The 23,701-nt window shown below is 34.3% G+C and overlaps 1 protein-coding gene across 7 annotated transcripts in view; it reads left to right on the forward strand.

The window, feature by feature from the left end:
- CDH18 (cadherin 18) overlaps positions 1–23,701 on the forward strand; it is a 229,841-nt gene that overhangs the window by 135,896 nt on the left and 70,244 nt on the right. The gene's annotated exons all lie outside the window — the stretch shown is intronic.

Below are 23,701 nucleotides of genomic sequence, written 5' to 3' on the forward strand. Positions count from 1 at the left end.
AGGCAAAGTTTAGGTATTTTTTTGTGGTTTATTACTGTACCTTTCCCTGCACTAAAGCTGATCTTTCACCTTTCTGCCCAGGTTTTTATAAGTTTTTATAAAACTTCTTGCAGGAGTTGGTGTTCTGTGACCTTTTTAGTTTCCAGCACCAGCAGCTTGGCTCCATTACTATTAAAGTATAGACACTGATGGTTTTCTTTAGGTTTCTCTTGTCTCAAAAGGTTCCTGACTTCCAGTTTGAAAAATTCTTCCTATCTACACTACACTATCATCCACATAGAGAGATCATAAATCCTTACCTGCATCTCAGGTTTTGTATATCACCCTGGCAGTTTTCCATGGAGATCCTGGGCTTGAGTTTCCTTGCTGTGAAGCCATGAGCAATCCGCCAGAGCATCCATTTTGCATTTTTCTACATCCCTGATAACAACATAAATATGCCTACTGAGTCCTCCCTTTCACGTCCCAGCTTCCCTGACATATTAGCAGACCAGTGTAACATTTGCACCTAGCAGACTATTGCTGATATAGGATACTCTTTCAAACCTCAGCTATGGACCTTTCAAATTTTCTTAGCTGTTTCTGGGAGGGACAATAGCAGTACATGTTGTCGAGTAGGTTTGACAACATGGTGTTGGATCTTGTTCGGGTGCTAGATCTTTATATGATCCGTTTGCAGTAAATTAGCAAAAACTTATTAGTAGATTGAATAAATTGAATATTGCTTAATACTAACAGACAGAGTGGGAAATGACACAGAGAATGGACCCAGAAAGAGTGATCTGGAACAGCTGAGAAATTGCTATATGCTAAAATACCACAGAATGTGAATACTGCTCAAGTCCACCTTTCTTTGTCTGAGCTAGTCAGTCTCAAATCCTTTCATGTTTTGGGAAAATGAGAATTTCTGTGAGTTCTCATTTCATCAAAACATCTAAAAAATCCTAGATCTATCTAGTTCTTTTAGTTTGATAGAAAATCTAGACAAACCAGCTCAAGCTTAACTATTGAAGGTATTTAAAGTAAAATCAGATGAGTACACAAATGCCCAATTAACATGGAGAGGAGAATTACATTAGGCTTTCGCATGTACTGGTCCAAACCTAGTTTGGGTGACAGGTGTATTTTCACTTGAATGACTGAAGTATAATGTTTTTCACTTCAAAATTTGCTGCAGAAATTCAAACCCTATTTATAAAAAATAGCTTGGAGATATCCAACAGCCCACAGTCTTTATCCTTTAACAGTCTTTAATGAGTTATTAAAAAAAAATTATTACTTCCTTATAGATTAAATTTTACTGGAGCTCAAGGAATGAATGAGTAACAGTGATCTCCAGCCTGCTCTTTGTTAGGAAATCAAACTCATAGTTTCTCTTTTTCCATGACTTTTCTAGAACTTTACAGCTTAACTTTCTACACTTTAAGGAATTTTAATATGACCTAGATGATAAACAAATTGAATTATTTAATTGAATAATTTAACTAGGAGAACTGCTTGCCTTTTCCATATTTACTTGTTATACTAGAAGAATGTACTATTTTGAAAGGCTTTAGAAAATTCCCATTAGAAATGCCAAAGGAAAAAAGATATTTAAAAGCTTAAAATTTTTCTCTTTCATGCCCAAGTTGATGAATCTGTGGAACATTAAAATCCTCAAAAACATAATTCTTTCAGCATAGTTTACATTTGTTACTCTGATTCCAATTTTCCTTCTCCTATAGAAAGTTTTTCTTCTGAAATTGTTGTTCATGTATGTTCATCTAGTTAAATATGTCCTTCTGCATCTTTGTTGCTCAGTCTTGAGTTCTTTTATGGTTCTTTGAAGGAAATGGGTACTTCTGTCACTTTTTGTCCCATTGAAATGTCTACAGCATCCCAGAGGCAAGGTTTCACTTCATCAGTTGAAAAGATATTTCATTGCTTAGAAGATAGCATGATTGAATGTCTGAACAAAAGTGTAAAAGTAACTTCTGATCATACCTGTATAAATATCTTCCAAGATGCTATTTCATTTTAGTTGAAATTTCCTGTTTGGAAAAAAAAAAAAAAGTAATCAGTACTGTGTATAATACAGAGGTTACAAAATATTAACTTAGTAGAAACTTAGAATATAATGTTGACTGAAAGATGTACAGGGCACTGTTGCAAGTGTTACATAGTAACCCTCTCCCTTAACAAAAGCTTTCATTAAATGACTAGAAGACCCATTATAATAATCTTTTAACTTTGTTTGACCTTGGTGTATCCTCAGCTTGAATCTTGCACCAAGTTCTTGGTACTCAAAAAATGATGGAGGCTAAAAGCGTTCAGTAAAACTAACAAGCAGGATAAAGATTTCAGGGAACATTTCCTGAAAAGACAAATTGAGAGCCTTGTCCTTGTTTTCACAGAAGGAAGTGACTGGAAAAATAAATCTTATAAGAGTCCTCAAATATCCAAAAAAAGACTTTAGCTAAAGGAAAATTGCTTTCTGTGTCTGTTGCATATGGAAAAGTTAATTAATGTGGATTCCCAGATTCCATAAAATGTCATCTTTTGTTTAATTGGATATAAGGAAGTCTTTTTATATTGTAGGGGTCTTTTTTTTTTTTAATTTATTGTTTTTTAGTTTTTGATTTTTTTATTGCAGTGAAGTTGGTAGAACACTAACACAGGTTGCACAGAGAGGTGCTGGATGTCTCATCCCTGGAAACATTCAAGGTCAGCTTGGACAGTGTCTGGATCAAGATGCCCCTGCTCATTGTATGGAGTTTGGACTAAATGACTTTTAAAAGGTCCCTTCCAACCCAAGCTGTTCTATGGCTTCATGAATTTAAAAGAAGCAAAACCCACAAATAAACAAAAAAAACACCCACACATGCAAGAAAAACAAAACAAATATCAAATAAGGAAAAATCCAAAACCAACTGCTGCCACAACTTAGGTTTTACAGGGAAGAGAAAATCCTCTCAGCCAAACAGTATCCAAGTTATCCATGTTATTCAAAAGGATTTGGAACCCAGATAAACCAGCACACAAGCTCAAAGTGATGCTAGTGGGGGAACTGCAGAGCAAGCTACCTAGCTGGAGTTGTTTATCCTGGAGAAAAGGAAGCTGATGGGAGACCTTGTCACTCTCAACAACTACCTGAAAGAAGGTTGTAGAAGGTGTGAGTCAGTCTCTGACAAAAAATAGAACAAAAGGACATGGCCTCAAGTTGCACAAGAGGAGGTTTAGATTGAATATTAGGAAAAATCTCCTCACGAATAGAACACAAAGCAGTAACTCCTCATCTCTGGATGCATTTTAAAAACACATAGATATGGTACTTGGGAACATGGTTTATTGGTGGACATGGCAGTGCTGGCTTCATGGTTGAACATAATGTTCTTAGAGGTCTTCTCCAACCAAAATGATTCTATGACTTTAGGACTTGTAGAGTAAAGAAGTAACTATGAGGCATTCTGCTACAAATGTTAAAAAGCCCCACACCCCACAGTTGCAATGGGGAAACTATGAAGAACTTTATATATATATATATATATATATATATATATACACATATATATATGCCTTGTGCTGAAAGTGGCATGCTCTTTACAGAAATATTTTCAGCTGACATTTAGATAAACTTTATAAAATTTATATTTAATATGACAATAATATCAGCATTGAGAGGAAAAGCAGACTAACAACAACATTTATGAACAAATTTGAGAATAAGATATTAAAATTCTAAAAAAAGTTACAGTATATAGAATAGAAAGATTAGTAAATTAAATTAATTCAACAACTACATGATGTGTTGTATGCAGTTTACATAGCTTGTTAGTAGGGGTGCTTTTTTCAGTGATCAGGCAACACATGAAATGGCAGCATGAGAAATGAGAAACAGGCTACTCACATGTAATGCCATAGTTTCTCCTGGTCTATCTGAGCTGTCATAGAGAATACAGGAAAAGTTTACTTGGAATAAGTATTTAAACTGCTCACAGTGTGAGTGATGTCTCTATACTGAGAGTTTTCTTGCAGAAGAGCAGTTCTGCTGCTGCACAGAAGCCCACCAGCCTACAGTGTTACACACCTTACCATATGCCAATAAGGGTAGGACAGGAAGGGAAATCAAAAATATTTTATGTCTCTATCACGCATGTCTTTATTTCAGTTCCATGGTATGGCCACATAAATATTTGAATAGATAGCTTTAAAGAAAAAAAAATAGTATATTCTGTCAATAGGCATTTTTTAAAATAGTTCATAAATCGATGCTTGTTTCTGTTTTCTCAGTGGTGTTTTATGTTCACAGTAATAAGATAACTTTTCCATCAGCATGGTGGAAAAATGAAAGATCCATCAAGTAGGTTTACACTATGAGGTTGTCAATTTGTTGATTATTTACTAGAGACCAGACCTTCACTGGCAAAAAGAATAGGACCAGTAAGCTGCACTGTTCTCTTTAAGTAATCTATCCAAGATGTATGCATTTACCAGTAATAAAAACACAAAAGTAAATACTTTACTTTTACTGTTTTAATACTGAGTTTTTTCTCCTTTACATCAAGGGAGAGCATTTAGATTTATTGCCTGATTTTCCAGTGTACATCCCTGTGAGTAAAGAATTCATTCCTGGCTATGAATGTGTCAAATAGCCAGTTCTCAAAAAGATGGAGCCTCATCTGACGAGGAAAAGTGTTTTCTTAAAATAAACATTCCTACTGCATCACTTCATATCTCATCACAGCTTAAAAAATTAAAGGAAAAGAAATAAACAAATGGAAAGAGTAACAACAAAAATCAAACAATGAACAACAAACAAATTTTGGGGCATTAGGTCTCGGTAAACAAGATCAATGCAGCGCAGTGTTTGTCTACACAGGAAACAGCCCAACATAAATGTGACTTGCCAGCTATTTGTACTAAGAATAAATTGCCAACTGTTGATGTGGGCGGCATCCACTTCACAGTTAAGCAATCAATCACATAGACTTTTCATATCCCTTGTTTTTGCATTCCTGCAGATGTTCACATAGAAAACACAAAGATGTAAGGATTTTAATCCTAATATAGTTTTTCACAGTTACCATTTCACACTTCCATACTTATGTAAAGGTTTATAGACGGTACTTCTTAAAAGTATCAAAAGGAAGGAAAAGAACTGTGTTGAGACTTGTTTCTAAATATGTATGTATGTATGTAAAGAATAGATACAATGGCTCGAAATAGGATGGAATGCAATTACAGGATTTTCATGCAGGAGTGATTCTAAAGTGAATGAATAGAGCTTGTGTATAAATTGAAATGCATTACTTGTTTTACTGATTCATTCAGATTAGTGAACATCATTTTTGATGGATATAAAAAATCTTCCAAAAGCAAAAAAATACATAGCAGTATTTCCCTCCTTGTTCAACTGCAACAAATCCCCTTTGAACATATAAATATTCACTACTGTGGAAAAATTGAATCTATCCTTGGGGCTTGGGAATACTCTTTTTTGGCAGACACCTGAAGTTGTGTCAAAGCTCTTTTATCTAGGATGGTGGTCACAGTAATATGGGGCCTCTGGGATAGAAGAAAGGAGAATGAAGAAGGAATTACAGAGCTCCATAAACCATTGCTTATTTTTGAAGTAAGCAAAAAATTGCACTTTTAAACTTCCTTTGGATACGGTCTTCTTTTTTTCTCCCCTGTGACATTTTTCAAGGCTGTCTAATCTGACTATCTAAGTCAGAACTTTTAAGTTGTTTTGGCTCTGCTTATATTCCATTCCTGGGATAGTAATGTACTGTCTACACAAGGGCAAGCTACACCAAATGCACAAATAACATATTCAAAATTTTTATACAAAAGATTCTGAAATCTACTGTCTTTTTTGTCTTTTTCTATCTGCTAAATTTGTACTTATTTGGATGTATTTTTGATCTGTATCAGGATATTTAGCATATTTATTATATTAGAAATAATTTTACTGTTCTGAGTTTAGATAATCCAAGTGAGGTAACTGTCCCTTTAAAACTAATCAAAGGTGGACTCATGAACTTCCTTATTTAGCAATGAATTTAGATGTATAGAATGTTAGTGGATCATATATTTAAGCTATCCCCAAGTGCAGCACTTAAGGAGCCAGCAGAAGAAATGAATCCATATTCTGTTCCTTGCCCTGCCTACCAAGATAAGGTATGGAGCAGTGGTATTTTTTTTCTCTTTATTTAAGAGAGAGCGAAGACTGAAGAACATCATGAAACCTGTCAATGGCAATCTCATCAGTGCTATTATATAGAAGTTACTGCAAGAAAATGGATTCTGGCAAGAAGTAAAAGTGTAGACCCTATTTAGAAGAAAGGAATGCAAAGAAATCTGTGCTCAAATATTTTCTCTTTTGTATAATAGAATATTAGTCTTCACAGTGTCAATTAGATATCATTGTCTTAGATAGGTGAACACCCAAGTAAAGTTTTTTTCAAGTGGCTTTGCAGCACTTTATATGCATCAGCAAAACCACATTTGGTTTGTGTAGCTTTCAGTCAAGATCATCTCCTGAAAATTACCAGTTTTTAACTCCTATGTTTATTCAAGTTAACAAATGTGATGTTAGATAATTCAGCAAACGAAAATGTTTATTAAAAGCAGGTATTCTTTAGATGGTCTGTACCTTTGCTGTGAGGAGTTACAGCTAAAAATTACCTGCTTGAGTTCCATTCAGAAACAAGTGAGAAACAAAAAGCCTTCCAACAATATTCAAAGTAAAACAGAAGTACAGTCATGTTCAAAATTTGGAGCTAAGTATCTAGCACAAGCCCCACTGAGAATCCAGTAAAATTATTTTCCTGGCTTTTAGACCTTTTTGTTTTAAAGGACATAATACCAATCTGCTTCTGCTTACTCTAAAAATAACTATATTTACAAATCAATAGAGGAAAGGGACAAGGGATAATCCATACAATGTGGTTTGCACTGTGAAGCTTAGGTACACTTTCAGGTGAATTTTGGCAAAGTGGTGTGAAAAAAGAATCAGACATCTAATTGATACCAATATAATTGCTCATATCTGCAAAGCCAAAGCAGAAATAAAACAGAGATACTGAATATGGTAATGAAATAACTGTGAAGATTTGTTTACTTGAAAAGACACCGTGTGGGTTGACTTTTTCTTTAAATCTGCTTACTTGCGTGGTCAGTTTTACTGTTTCAATTATATGTATTTCAATTATATTTCCCTAATGCATCTAGGGAAAGTTACTTTACATAGAAATTACACCTCAGTTAAATATTCCTTTGTGTGTTCCAGAACCACAATTCCAATTATACTTTGGTTAGTCCTAGCATGCCATTTAAAACCTTTTTGAAAGGCTTGCAGAGGAAAACTGACCTGTTTCCTTATGCTGTGAACATGTAGAGAATGGGTCAATTTACTTACATTCTAATCCTAAATGGAAGAAATTACTTCCATTGAAATCTAGTATAATTTGTTGCAGGCTTTCTGTTAGATAGCACTTTCTGAAGATGATAGAATACATTAATTGATTTTGTAGTTCAGTGACACTAGGTTAAGTGATTTTCTCAATCGCACAGCTTGGCTTTGAGACTTGCTTTCGTTTTTCTTCTTCTTCATTTGAAAGGTTTTTGTCAAATATGTGGGAGGCACTTGATGGGAGAAACATAGCATGCAACACATAATTAGTATGATGAATGTATCTGCCAGTGCCTGCCTTTGGTTAACTTACTGGATTTTAGAGCAAAAGCATTAGTGGTTTAGGAGGAAAAGCAGAGGATAGATGAGAGACAATGAAAAGAGTAAATAAAAATGATCTTCAGTACTAAGGGTTAGTTGGAAACTATCGCTACAGTATTAGAAAATGAAAGCCATTTTTTTTAAGTAAAGTTACTGTCAGCATTGTTTAGCAACCAGTGGCTGATATTGCATATTATCCAAATGATGCTTATGTAAGATTCAAGACCTGTTTAAGATTCTATGTATTCTGTAAACAAATACCAAACTTTTCTTGTTCAAAACCTCAGTTCCAGTACCTTGTTGTCGAGTGGAGACTGAGTAAATTCATCCATCCCTTATCAATCCCTTTTCATTTCTCCATTTCTCTGACAAACATAAAATAGCTACACTGTACAGAGCAGCGTTCTGTGGACTGATCATGCTGGTTTAAAATATCATCTTCTCTTGCTGTGTTTGACAGTTATTCAATACCTATGGTTTCTTCATCCCTGCCTTATAATGGATGAAAAAGAAAACATATTCTGTAGATGCAGTTCTCATAGGTGGGGGTGGTGAGGGAGGGAAGAAGGGTGGGGTGGAGGGCAACACATTCATTTCCTTGTTAACATACCTCCAGATTCTAATAAATAACATGGGAGCATTGCTAATAATGGAAAAAGACAAAAAAATATTGACGGTTTTGACTAAGTACACATATATCACCAAGGAAAGTTTAAATGAAGCCAAATGTTGCTGAAATTAGACTTATATAATGGAATAAACAAGATAAAATGGCTTTGCAAGTCTGTTCTCTCCCACTTGAAACCTGTACATGGTTGACCAGAAAAGAGTCTTTTCTTTTGCATTTGTAAAGCACTTCATGTCCAGTTCTGCAGTAAGCAGTAAGCTTATGCAGACCTTGAATTTTCATTTGTTTCATTTTTTCCAGACTTATATAGGTGTACATCCGTGCACTTGTGCTGAATTTGTTCCTGATGGAATCACTTTGAAGGGTACTGCACCAGCTTAGTTTTAACTATGTCTTGGACCTCTGACTTTGAAGTGTATTTGTTATCAGAGACAGTAATAGGATCTAGCTGCAAAGCTAAGCTCTGGTTATAAATTTATATTTCTCCAATATTGCATGTTCCAGTGCAACTTCTATTATGTCTCACCTCTAGTAAAAAAAATATTTTGTACTGACAATGTATTCCTAACTGGGGATGCTGGTGGATGAATATCTGGGCATGAGCTGGCAGCATGCCCTTGCAGCCCAAAAACCAACCATCCTTGTCCAGCAGGTGAAAGGAGGTGACAGTGCTCCTCTGCTCTCCTCTGGTGAGACTCCAGCTGCTGTATTGCATCCAGCTCTGGCATCCCCAACACAGGAAGGACGTGGGCATGTCAGGATGAGTCCAAAGGAGGACCATCAAGATGATCAGAGGGCTGGGACAACTCTCCTGTAAGGAAAGACTTAGATAGGGCTGTTTAGGCTGGAAAAGAGAAGACTCTAAGTCAACCTTACAGCAACCTTCAGTACATAAACAAGGCTGATAGGAAAGAGTGAGAGAAACTTCTTAGCAGAAGATCTTTCAATCCAATAAGTGGCAATGATATTAAACTGAAAGAGAGTAGATATGGGCTGGATATAAGGAAAAATTTTATACAGCGAGAGTGGGGAAACACTGGAAAATGTTGCCCAGAGAGGTGGTGAGTGTTCTACCTTTGGAAGCATTTATTGTCAGTTTGGGCAGGGCTCTGAACAGACTGATCTGTGTTAAAATCTCCTGCTCATTGCAGAGAGATTGGACTTCATGATTTCTAAATGCCGCTTCCAACACAAATGTGTCGATGATTCTACTGTTTTAACAAACCATTTAAAAGCTAAGCAAAACTCGCAGTCAGCACACTTCAGTGTCAGAGATGGCTTATTAAAAATACTATGGTTGGTAACAAAAATTATTATAATTATAAGATGGGGAAGGATGAGTGGAAGTGGAAGTAAAAGGAATGACAAATCTAAGCAAATGTGTCAGCACAGATAAAATCACCTGTTGTTATGCAGTAGGAGATTCAGCTGTGATCTGTAGAGAGCAAGTTTATATAAGCAGTTCCTTCTCAGGACACCACTCAAGAAGGAAGTATGACAGATTGCTAGGGGCTATGCTATCAAATGCTTTTAACAAAAAATAACTTGAACAATTTAGAGTTATTCTACCACATTCTAGGCAGTCAGCCTGAAAGACAGGCATGATGATTGAACAGTTTTTCAAGGCTGCATGCTATATTCTGTACTAGATATAAAAAATTTTGTACAGCTTCCAAGAGTCACCTCTGGCAGAATATTGCAATAGTCAAGCATTTTAGTTGCGCACACACTTTTTTTTTTTTTCCCCACAAAGTCATCAATATGTAAAAATAAGAATTTTGTGAAAGAAAAAAATCTTTTTCAAGCTTTTGAGTATATATAATTTTCCGTCACAGTTGACAATGGTTATGTTAGAAGATATGTTTTGGTTTTTTTTAAATCTTGGATAACTGAAATCAAAACATTTCATACAGTCAAAGAATCACAGAATCTCAGAATCACAGAATTAACTAGGTTTGAAAAAACCTTTGAGATGATTGAGTCCAGTTGATGACCTAACACTACCATATTATGAAAAAAGGGAGTAAAGACTACAGTCATGAAAAACCTTTTTTTCTTTCATTCTTTAACTTTTAACAAATTGCATTAGAAGGCATAAATTAAGGTTTCTGACTAAAATTTTCAGTGTTTCAACTGCTGTGATATCCCTTGCAAAATAATAATTAGGATGCTTTGCGCATGAATTATTGGGTCCTCAGAAATTTGGAGGAATCTGTAAATCCCCTAGTGTTAAAGCAGCTTTAGTAAGTGTTGTCTCTGGGAAAGCTTCAGAGGAATTATGCCTTTGGGGATTCTTACTACTTATCATTTTGGACACACACGAAGTTGAGTACTACTGCTTTGTTTCTTCATAAGTGTATATGTCAAGATATTTAACTTCCTTTTCATGTTTTAAATCACCGCAGAGATGAATAGAGATAATGGCGCAAAGCCATATTTGTGCATGAAACAAATTATTTTCGTTTCTAGTTGACTTTCTTATTCATTTATTCACATAAAATAGCTATATGATTTATGCAGCTTGCATTAAGGCTATAGCTATAGAAATGTAGCAGAAAATAAAACCTTTGCATTTCAGCTGGTTCTCAGGGATGAGAAGGGCTGTGAGAAGCTGGGCTTAGTTTCTGATTACAGCCAATCTGGTACTGGAAGTCTCCTGGAGATCAGTCAGAGCTTTCACAACCACAGATTCACAAATACCACAGTTTTGTCACTCTAGGTGTGGTTGTACACAATAGGAACTCGTGCAATCACAGATTCACAAATAGTGCAGTTTGCCAGTCTGATGCCAAAGGTCTGCCCAGGTTCAATGAGAACTGACAGAATCCAGGTTCAAAAATGCTGCGATTTATTGAAGCAACAGAATGGCAGGTTGAGGATTGCTGGTGATGAATGCAGTAACTACAGAGTGTTATATGTTTTGAGACAAACAGATCTATTAGCACTATACATATATATATATATTTACATATATATATATATGTCTCTAAAAACTATTCCCGTGTCTGTTCCAATGCAGTTGGAGGGACAAAGCTCACCTAAAGTTGTCCCTTTAGAAGATGGGGAGAGATGGATTTCATCAATTCATACTGATCCACCAGAAATACTATTTTTCCCCTTCTCTGTCTTTTTACCCCAAATTCCTTCTTCCTCAGTGAGGCACTGCTGTGCCTCACTGAGAGGCTTTTAGGCCTCTTCTTCACCCCAGATATCCTTCCAACGTTAGGCCTGGTCCGAGCCTAGTATGAGACCACCAAGGGGCCTAGCTCATGTTTTTCCCACAAAGACTCATCAGTTCTTCACTAACTTAAAGCAATTCCATAGCAACTCTGGCAATTTTCCACAAAATCAGAGAAAACATATCATTTAGACTTGAAACATGTGATGACGCCTCCTTCACTTCCCTTCAAAATTCCTTCTGAAGTCAGTTTATTTAACCAGAATTTGATTCTGTTCTTTAGGCTTTGCAAATACTCTGTTGTTGTCAAGCAATATTATGCCAGCTGGTCAGAAATACATATACTAAACACAAACACTGCGTTCAAGTAGAGGATTGTAAGTGATGAAGGAAAACTCATTTTCCTTCCGGTGTTTTGCAGTTTGACGGGTTTGCAGCTGTGTGGACTTGTTTGAATTATTTCTGCATTACTATAAGCATCGCAGTCTTTTAAGTGGGGAATGCACCTAATGGTCTGGAAAATTATTTCAATGTTGCTCAAAAGCTGTATGTGACACTGTAGTGTATGGTGCAGTAAATTCTTGGCAGTTAACACAACCATGAATGGGTTGAAATATAGTTATAGATAGTACACTGTAAAAAAACATATAAAAATAGCTTTTCTTCTCATTAAATAACTTTTTAAAAAGGGGGTAATACTATCTAATGATAGTATGCTTATATATAGATTTTTTTAGCAAGGTATTTGTCTTAAACTTAACTATCTTTCTGAATCTCGTTTCAATAAAATTGAAAATAAAAAAATAAAAAAACAACCCCACAAAATATATTTATAGTCAGTGATGTGTTTTTTAACACATCTGTGTCTCACTGAATTTCACTTTCAAGGAAAATAGAACAAGAGACAATGAACTTGTACTGTTACTTGTGCAAGACATGTTAAGACTAGTCATTAGGAAAAATTATAATGGGATTATTAAAGCACTGGAAAACATTGCCTGTTAAGAAATGCCAATTTTCTTTAAAGATGTCTTCAAAACCTGTTAGATCAACATGTGCCAATAATAGTTCAAACACAGCTAATTCTTCCTTAGGAGAGGAAGTTCTGTTTCTCTGTGATTGTTTTACTTTATACTTGGGCAGATACACTTACAGAAGTAAGATTTAATACTTTAAACTGGTATCCTTGTAGAATGTATTCCCGTAGAAATTAAAGATTAATTCAGGCTGGTAAATATATTGGAGAGGGAATGTTATAGACTATAATAATTTCATTGCTTCCAGAGTGATTTTCACAGTAAAATGATTATTTCTCATCTCAGAGGAAAAGTGAAACTTATTTTGTTTGGGGTTTCTTTTCTGGGAAAATGTAACTGTTTCATTAAAAACGCGAAATTCAAACTTTTTTCTTTTTTAAGTCTATAACATATCAGAAGAAAATCAGCCAAGAACTATTGAGGAGATTAATGAATATTCTCTCATGATGCAAGAATTTGCCTAGCCTGGAAAGAAGCTACTTGCTCCTGAGCCATTATTAATGAATGGGCTGAATGGATTTCTGGGAAAAGCAGTTAAAGAACAAAACACATATACTAGGAGGCAGAAACACAAATCTCACTCACTGGAGGGAGGATTCTCCTGTTTCTATTTTGTACTTTCAGAAGTATATATTCATCTGTATTAGACACCTATGTGTATAAAAACTGCAGTTGCTCTGTGCATTGTCAGTAAATTCTTTACTTTCAGGATGCACCAAACCATGGAGCATCTAAAGACTCAATTTACAGTGGAAGATCTCTTTACTCCCTGGGTGTATGACACTGGCTGTGTAGGTGCTTATTATCTATTTAGTACCTCAACAGTAAATCTAAACTGGAATATATTTTACTGGGACCATCAGCTAGTTAGATTTGTGTATGGGAAAAATGCACGGAATTCTTAAAGCCTCTCAGGATAAAGTTTTGGTTTTGGACAGGTTATGCAGAATGTACCTTGGAAAAAAACCCAGCATGGATAGAAACATTAGTTAGAAATTGGCTTTTTTTTTTTTGTTTTTTTTGGTCTATGTTTTTAGTATAGTTTTACAACATTGTTTACAGTGTAAGATTCTAATTTATGTAAATCTGAACATTAGAGGCTAGGTTGTCACATGATAAAAGTATTCTTTTCATAACCTTTGTTTCCCCAGTTCAAAAGGAGGGAGGAAAGGATTGAACACTTCGCAGGTACACACACATGCATATACAGCATGAAAGGAGCATGAAATATCCTTCTTTTATTTTCTTTCTCTCTTCCTTTTTAGTTGAGTCCTTGTTGGATAAGTTGTTGGCAACTCTTGCATTTCTATCCTATAGCCAATATTCTCTTTGATCATAAAAGCTTATTGTATTAAACTCATTTTATTGTTCATAAACAGAGAACTGGGTACATCACCACGCTGCAAACTAAGGTAGCCACAGGAAAAAAAACAACAAACAAACAAACAACCCAAAACAAAACAAAAAAACCAAACAAAAAACACAACACAGGGAAAAAAAAAGTAAAACAAGAAGAAAAAAGAGTCCTTTTAACAATACAGAAATATTCACAACTGATGGTGTAGTTCAGTGTTAAAACAACCTTTGATAATGGTTCTTATGTGAAAAAAATCTATACTAAAATGTTTAGAATATTTCAGGGGATTTCTTGAAATGTGATGTGTTCCTAAACAAGCTCACTTCAATTGACACTCAAGAATTGTTCAGTGTAAAGCTGAAAGACACTGAATGTTGGTGGAATTTCAAATGCATTTTCATAAGCACCTTTAGAACATTAGACATCATCATTTGGTTTGTATTGCTCAGTAAAATATCTGTATAGTATATTGGTATATTTGTTTGTTATCCATTTTGCACCACTAAAACGAGACCATATTTCCTCCAGAAAAAATGTAGCCTTAATAATGAGGCACAAATACAAAAAAGCATTGTGTAGCTTTCAGACTTCCTAATTGCAGGGCTGGCATTTAAAAAAAAATTAAACACATTTTAAAGTATGAGAAAAGGTTAAGTTCTTCATATATTTTCTCACTGTTTGCTCAATATGTCCCTTTGAATATAGTGTTCACTAAATTCAGTAAACAGATATATAATTATCAAGATATCCTTTGTGCCATTATCAAGAATGAATTTAATACATACATCCCTGGTGTGACAAGTCAGTCTTTTCATATGCCTGTATAATAACAATAGTCTTAGAAAAGAAAAGAAAAAATTCCATTTTGACAGATTCATGAGAATTTATAGTGTTTATGCAGGACTGTCATACACAGACATATCTTCAGTCCTTTGCTAGAAATAGCTTTCAAAAATGTATTTAAAAAAAACTATGTGGAACTGCAGTGACTTCAAAAAAGGTTTCCTATGTGCTGGATTTGTAAAACTCAAATAAATAGTGAAAACTTGTAAAAGGCACAGAGCTGCAACCATAGAGAGTGCAAGGGAAGATATTGTGTGCCTCTGGACGTTCAAGTACAGCATTTTTCCTGAAATCAAAATGGAATGGTCATCTGTGTTTGAATTTTATACATACAATATGCAACAGTCATAGTCTGAGCAGCACCTTTCAAAAACTTGAAAATATAAAGGGAGTATTGCTACAGGTCAGAGGTGCTGCTCTGGAGCCAGCTGGCCTGGACTGCTTGCTAATCATCCCTAAATATTTGCTATGCATCATGATATGTATTGCACATAAAAATTGGAAGTGTGTGCCTCAGTAGTCAGTTCATTCACTGGTCTGTGAATCACTGGGTTTGTCGTGGACATGCATTCATTTCCCTGGACATGGCAGGTCCCGGTTTCTATTGTCACTTGTCACTGATAAGGAAGATGAACTGTCTGACAAATAATAGACCAACATTGGACTGCTGGAACTTTGGCCCTAAATGTTCTGCTATTTGGTCAATATCACTTAGGCAGTCATAAATTTTCAGTAGTTTGCAAGCAGCAGTATTAGCTAGGACATAATAAATGATCAAACCTCTCTTTCTCCCTAGTGTAATTGCTGTCCTCTTCTTTACAGAAAGAATGAAGCTTTTTTATTCTTCTGCAAATCAGTTTTATAGATACAAGAATCTAAAGATGAAGAAAATTATTTGAAATTTCATTGTCCAGGGTTAGGGCTGATTTTGCAGAGACAAGTGAGCACACTTAATTGCAGGCCATGTTTTCAAATGACTACTTAAGGCATTTACAGTTGAAAATTGCACCTCTTATCTATATTATATTGCTATTGTGTAAAGAAAATTATCTTGCTAGGGCTTCAATTTTTTCAGAATTAGAACAAAAATAGTAAATGTAATGATCTGAGAAAACTTTTAGAAACCTCAAATATCTTGTCCTGAAAACAGGGAATTTGTTACAGGCAGAGAAATATAGTAATGTCTTTTCCAAACTATGTATATATAGGGCATTAAATTATTTTAAGATCCTGAGGATATGTTTATCATTTTCCTTTGACAAATGAAATCTTTAAAAACGGGTAGTAAAAGTCTGTTCTTCAATCTTTCTGTAAATGACTTCTGTAACACATTTCACAAAAAACCCTATGTGATATTGTATTACTGTTATGGATCACCCTGAGAAAGTTTTCTGCATGTCAAAATATAAGTTTAAGGTTTACTTTTTTGTCTCCTGAAAATCAGAATGCAACTTTTTGTTATGTCTTTGTAAATATTTAGAAGAATTTATTAGGATAGTATATCCTCTGACATCAAGCTGTAGATTTTCCCATACACAGGAGAATGTTTGAAAGTAAAAAAAAATTATAAGTGTAAGAGTTTCTAAACAAAATTAAGTAATTATTGTTGACACAAATGGGCAATGTCTACTCATGCTAAAACAGCTACCGTGCACCATTTTCACGTCATGGACAATTATATATTGGAAGTTTTCTTACAGAAATGGCAGAGCTACTTAAATGCAGGAGAAAAATATCTACAACAATTGTAAAAAATGTGAAATTCCTTAAAGTATCCATGCTCCTTTTTAATTTTCACTTTTCTGAGTTACCACAACTAATTTTTTGCAAATAACTGTCCTAGATTCAGGAAATACATGGTTCTCTCTAGTTGTCTCTTGACTTAGATTTATTTAATTTTCAATATTTGATTGAATTTAAAATAGCTGAGTTTTAGGAAGTCAGAATTTTATTTCACACTCACAGTGTTTGTTTACTAAAATATTTTCTCAAAAGATGCAGTTCTAAATTTGTCCATTTGTTCAATTTCATTGGTAGAAGTACACAACTCAAAAAGCTTCTTTCTGTAATTATTGCATGCTGTATATTGCAGCATCAATATACCAATAATGTGCTTCACTTGCATGCTGAAATTTCTCCAGTAAGACAAGATGGGAAAAGACTCTAGTGAGTCTAAAATGTATGATGGAAAGCAGAGGTAGAGAGATTTTAATTTCATTGCCTGCTCCTAAGAGGAAGAAAATAGCCCAAATATTGCTGTGTTTGTATCCTGTTCTTGATCTCAAAACATTGATTCAAATAGGTATTTTGTTCTTTGCCTGTGATTTTATTAACATTATGATATAAACAACACATAATTATTATCCAGATTCTCCAGAACTGTAACAGCAGCCTTGCTCATAGAAGACACTCTTCCCTGATGTGAACTTCCATCACCAGTAACACCTGTAGAGCAAAAACTCATCAGCTAGATGACTGGATTTACAACTTAGTCCTAATTGTACTAAGAAGCTTTTTTTGCCTAAAAATAACAGATAAGATTCTTTACTGGTGTCAACCAGCACCACTTCATTACCTTGATATGAAGTATCTGGATTTATCAAACTTGACAATATGAGATGCTGCTCACCCTCATTGGTTGTGTACTTTAAGAAGGTCTTAAGAAGAATGGACAGGAAAAGTATTTGGCAGTTCCAAACATTTGGCAGGTGATAACAGGTGCAATATCTGCAGTTGAAAACCTCCTGCCCACTCTGTTTGGGGCTCCCCATTCATCCTGGTACCCTGGATTTTTACTTTTTATTCTAATACATGAAATAAATTATTTTCAATTACATATCAGATATGTAGGTATCTTATTCTTATCTAGGTAGATTTCTTATGCTGTTTTATATTATTTCAGGTCATTCTAGGGATTTAGAAAATGGAGCAACGCCTTCAGAGAAATGCTTATTATAGTAGATTCAGTTTAGAGGATAGACTTATACAGACATGTATAAAGAAAACGCTGGGTAAAAATGTCTCTGTGCTTCACTCATTTAAAGCAGAATGCTGGAAAGAATTCAGAATGGAGATTTGTATACTGCTCTGAATTGCTGTTTCATTTTGTCATAGAATTAGAAACGGTATTTTTATATATCCTGTGGAGTGGTGTTAAGAACAATTAGGCCAGGAATAATAATTTAGCTTGACAATAGGTAGTTAAAAACAGAGAGTGATTTGATATTAAATAAACAGCCTTCTTCTTCAAGAACTTTAAAAAATAGTCTTACTCCACATAAATGTTGGTAAAGTAGGGAATCAGTTTTGGGGTTTTTTTTATTTTTAATTTATATTTAAAAACTGCAGTAATAGATTAATTTAGGGTCAGCCATGCCAAGGAATATAGCTTTGCTTTTTGTAATTGAAAGTTTATTTCTTAATGATTAGTTTACAAGTACATTTGAATAAGTTTCAATGAATCTTCATGCCATTATTTAGAACATGCACTTAGAGTAATCACTGACCTTTTCTACCAAACTGTAAATCAAGGTAGGCCGATAATCTGTGTTGTCCTACTCTGAATTTTTTATATGAAATGGAGAAATTGAAAATCATTTATAAAATTTTATTTGCTTTGGAAAGGACAGACGGAGGCTATTGAGGTACACTTTTTAAAATTATTCCAGGTCCTCAGAAGGCAAGAAGTTTCTCAACATAGAACCCCAAAGGAGGAAGAAACCTCTCTGACACTGCTACTGGTCTATTTTCTTGCATTTTTTTTATTAAGCTTATTGATGACTGAGCAAGTAATTTGAATCTTAAGTTGGTAGGTTTTGTTCTTTTCTCATAGAGAAAATTAAACCTGAAGGTACAAAACAAAGACTGGTGTATTTTTTAGAAAATTTAAATGAGAATGGTAAGTAGGAACAAGAAAAGCAAAGAAGATTTTTTTTTTTCCTTGCCTATTTTTTACAGAACCCAGCCTGGAAGTTTGCAATATATGGTGCTTGAAATTATGGTACTTGTGATTGGATTCATGAGGATGTATAACTTCTCTTTGTCTGGGTGACCACGTCATGATTTTTCCAGGACAAATAACAAATTATATGCAGAGTTATTCCTAAGTAAGTCTTTTTCCAGTAAGAGTTTCTCAGACAGAGCTAGTATTTACAATATTTTGATTTTTCTAAATTCAGAATAATTTCAAAGGCAGACAATGCTTATTTCAAGAGGTGTTCAATACTAATATGTTCAGCAGAAGTTGAGCACTTTGTTGAATAATGAATTGGCTCAAATTAGAAAGAGAAACAGCTGTAAAAAATTGATTTGTGTCATATTTTATGTTCTGTGTGACCTTATTGTGAAATTTTTTAACTTATTGTGAGAGTAGTGTGACAGTATCTCTTTTGACGAGTTACACCAGTAATTCAGTAATCCAGTAATCATTTTCTTGATAGCAGTGTACTGTAACAAATGAACAACAAAGACTGCTGTTTTCAGCCAATTGTAAGATTTATTGTACTTCCAGGTAGAGATTTATCTTTTCTCTGACTAGATCGATCTGACTTCAGGTCAATAATTCCTGATTGAATCTCTACAGAAGTCAATAGCCACCTATTATGTCACCTAATGCACAAAGATTTTGTGGATGTCAGGTCTGTGGAAGAAAATAACATTTGTGAACATGTTTCACATCCTTTATGAGATTCCTTTAAATTTTATTTATGTATCACAATTATTTTTGTGTCCATAGGAAAATGCTGAAAATTGTGGTTCACCTAAGGCTACCACAGACAAATTTTCAGCATTCAAAAATATCTATGTGTTATCTGCCATGGTTCCTTGGTCAGCCTTCTGTTTATCCAGAGTACAGTCCTTAGATATTTTTTCTCTTATGCAGAGTTTGAACTAATATTTTTTATTGCGTGAATAGATAAGGATTTTTATACAAGTATGGAAGCTTCAAAGAATTTCTAAATTTTTTTGGTCATTAATTTTGCTTTTCAAGAGAACATTGTGTTAATTTTTTTTCATAGATATAGAAAAAAATATTGAATTTTTCTTTCAAGGACTCAATTACTCAATTACTCATATTTTAAGGCAGCTGTTGTATCATATATACATATTTACACTCTGATGCGCTAAATCTAGCACTTCCCACAATTAAGGAAATTTTTTTTTATTAATGGAATTCTGCTGTTTATTGAATTTATTAAAGTTTTTCTTTGAAAAGTATTAGCTTGCATGGCCACTGTCATAGGACATTAGCTGCATGGTTTTCCTTGTAATCCAGGTACTTGGGATAGATGGAAAATGATTCACGTTCGTGTATTGACACCAGTCTCAATGTAATTCACTCACGCTCTGCAGAGAAGCATGCTGAAGTGCTCAGTAAGGCTGCTCACTCAGTGACTTATAAAAATTATATGTTATGCCATACTGCTGTCCTTAACATATCATGCAAAGGCCAGTGAAGCACTGCAGCACAGTAGAATGCTCCGTGGGTGTGTGAGGAGTGAGCATCCCAGGCAGAAAAGAACACAACCTATGTGTAAAGGCTTGGTGTGTTGGCTAAGCAGGTTTTCTTACCAATAGATAATCTGAATTGTATGTCTTGACCGCGTCCGTCAGTTGTAATCAAATTATTCAACAGAAAAAAGTCCAGTTGTGGAATCTTTTCAAGACTGTATGTTGAATTCTTTTTTTTTTTTTTTTTTTTTTTTTTTTTTTTTTTTTTTTTTTTTTTTTATTAGCTGGACACTATTTTGAACCTATTAGAAAGGGGAGATTTATGCTTATAGTTATTGTCTCTCTGCTTGACCACTTATCAAGGTGATCTACTTTGAAAAAAAGCCAAAATATAATCTGAAATCATGGGCAATTATGTTAATTATCTCCAATTATTTAGATATATCATTATGTACTTATTAAAGACAAAAAATTTAATTTGCATTAAAGCAAATTAATTTACTGATAGTAGATGGGAATTATGAAGTAAAGTCTGTGGCTTCATCTTTATTTTGTTTCATTATGAAGAAAGTAATAAGGAGCTTTGGATTATTACTGGAATATTAGCAGCTTTAATCTTCATCTGCATCTTCCTTTGTAGTTTTCATTCAAGTTGCAGATTAAATATAGCTTTGTGTAAGCCAGAAAATGTGTAACATTACAAGAAGAAATGCTCAATATTAGCAGTCCAGCAGTCTATTCTATTTTAAGAGAGCAGGATTTCCATGTTTGTGAATATAAGTACTTAGTTTTTAGGTTGTTTTAAGCTCTTTCTTGTCAAATGTGATTTCCTTTGAGAAGACTCTTGTACTAATTCCAATCTGCTTGTTCAGGTGTTACAGAATGCATCCCCTTTTTACCTAATTGCTTTGTTCGTCACGTGTCATTAGGTTGTTCCTTCTCACAAAGGATTAAATACACCTATAAGAAGTTTATATCTGAAGAAATTGCACTGAATGAGTAATCTCTTCCAGCATTCTTTGCCCTTGCCTCCACAGTGATATCATTTGCTTGGTTCCTCTGCTTGCATATCTGAGAAGTAAACTGTTGTGGAGACTGCCTCAATATCTAAATGGCATTAAGATAAATGTTAATCATGTATATCTGTATCTAGGTGGGTTCCACAGCTATCTTGGCCTAACATTTCATTCTGTTATACAATCAGCCATCACTTGTTACCATCTTTCAGCAAACAATTATTCTGTTCCCTGTCCCTTGAGGTTCAGGTTCTTCTTTGCTTTTTTAAGTGCATTTTTAAATTAATGCTCAAAAAGACCTATTTTCAACAGAGAAGTAGCATCATACTTCTGCAGGCCTTATTTCAGACACATGCCTACTACATCAGCAGGAACATATCAGAGTTTGAGCATCGTGTTGGTACAGGTGGAGGACCTGACCATTTATCCCTTTTGGCTCCCAGCCACATTTCTTCAGAGCTATAGAAATGCCAATAATTTGGGTTCCAATTCCAAAGAACTCATGAGTCGTTGCAAAATCACTAAGATGTTTTCTATGAAAATATAATTATTAAATCTTGCACAGTTATGCAGAGAATTAATATATAGTGTCAGGTTACCCAGACATATGAATGTTTTTATTCTAAGTCTGTCTTTAGGCTTTCTTCTGCTTCTCCATACCACATCTTCAGCAATTTTTTTGGAAAAAATGTCTGTTCAAAAATGGAAAAACAATTTTAAAAGAGGTCAAAACCACTCAGGTAGAAGATTTGCTTGAAAGAATGCTTAACTGTATTTCTATGTCTGAAAAATCATAGGAAGTTGTGTGCAATTTGTACTCCAAAAGAAACTACTTGGACATTTTCAGGACTTAGCATATTGATAAATAGTTTCTGAGGAATGAAACATTTTTTGCAGATTCTTTTGCAGAATCTGCACATGAAAAAAACATGTCAGAATTTCATTTTCTTGACTCTGAATTTTTTACTTTTTTAGGAACAGAATTAGATTAATGGGGGAATTATAATTTTTTCCAGCTCCAAATCCAGGAAGGGTAGTAGATTCTCCCAGAGTAAAGTAGATAAACAAGTTTGCAGAATTTAAATGTGTGTCAGTTTTCTGAAAGGCCAAGCAAAATCAATTTGCTATATGAGGCTGGCAAATTTAGGCAAAGAGAAATAAAAGAAAAACAGAGAAATTAGAAAGGATTTAGCCAATTAAAAAGATTGGGATAATGATAATGTCTTTCCATGTGCTTTTCTGGAAAATAGGCCATGCTAAACAAACCTGATTTCTTTGTTTTGTGAAATGCCAGGTTATATTGAAAAAATAATTGACATGCTACACACAATTCTATTTAAAGAGATAGCAATTAGTAGTAGCAACAAGCCACATATTAAATGGCTATGAATTGGCTACCTGGGAGGTAGGAGAAAAGTTATCACCAAGACAACATTGTCATGAAAAGAAGAGATTCCTCCAGGACTCTACAGGGATCAGTGTAAGACCAATTCTATTCAACTTCTTTCTGTGTGGATTAGAAGTAAACAAAAGACAACCATTGGCAAAAATTTTGGATTACTATATCTGTAATAGATATCCCTTTGGTTACAGCACTTGCATATTGCACATTGGAATGTATTCTCTTCTTTTTGGAGGTGTTGTGGCAGCAAAATTTTAATTTAATTAGAGTGATTGTTCTAATACTAAAACTGAGAGGTGCTGTGATTACATTTGGTATCCATGCAATTGCCACATAAAATGGTGTATTTTCACTCAGTCAGAGAAAATTTCTTCAGATTCCTTAATTTAGGAGGCATCAACAAAATACTTTTTTTATTTTTTAATTTCTGTCTGTTATTCATAAAGATGTTAGAGAAGGTTATTTTTACTTACAGTTATTTAAAAAGATTTTTTTCTTTTGGGGGTATTCACTGTAGTACAATCAGTCTGGTCAACCCATCCCTTATTTTAATACCAAATCAATGCTATTCTAGCCTATTTCTTTAAAATGTTTATTATTTTCCCTTTAAAGTACTCTTATTTTTCAGTACTTTTTTTTTTTTTTTTTTTTAGCAGTTGTCCTTAAATGTTGGATTCATGTATTTCATTTCAATGCGAATTTTCTTTAAGGAAGGATATGCTGTCTTTCATTACTATAGTCATGACCAGAGAAGAAAATTGACCACTAATTGTCATTTCTATAGTGCTGTGACTTTGATCCATGAAGTGTGTAGGTACATCTTTGTAAAGGAACAAAACGTTAGTTGTATAAAGCGGATCTGAGCCAAAGGGCTAGATTAAAAAGCACCTTTGTTATAGAAGAATTCAGAAAGTGAATTACGACCATAAGCTTTATATTGCAGATTTCTGTTTACATTTATATTTTGAACTGAATCACAAATTCAAGTCAATGTCTATTGAGAGTTCTAAATTTTAATTTTATTTTGAAATTTTAAGAAAAAGAAGTATTTTTTGACTTTTTCAGTATCTGTCTT

This window comes from Melospiza georgiana, chromosome 1 (genome assembly GCF_028018845.1).
Source record: "Melospiza georgiana isolate bMelGeo1 chromosome 1, bMelGeo1.pri, whole genome shotgun sequence".
In the NCBI taxonomy this organism is placed as follows: Eukaryota; Metazoa; Chordata; class Aves; order Passeriformes; family Passerellidae; genus Melospiza; species Melospiza georgiana.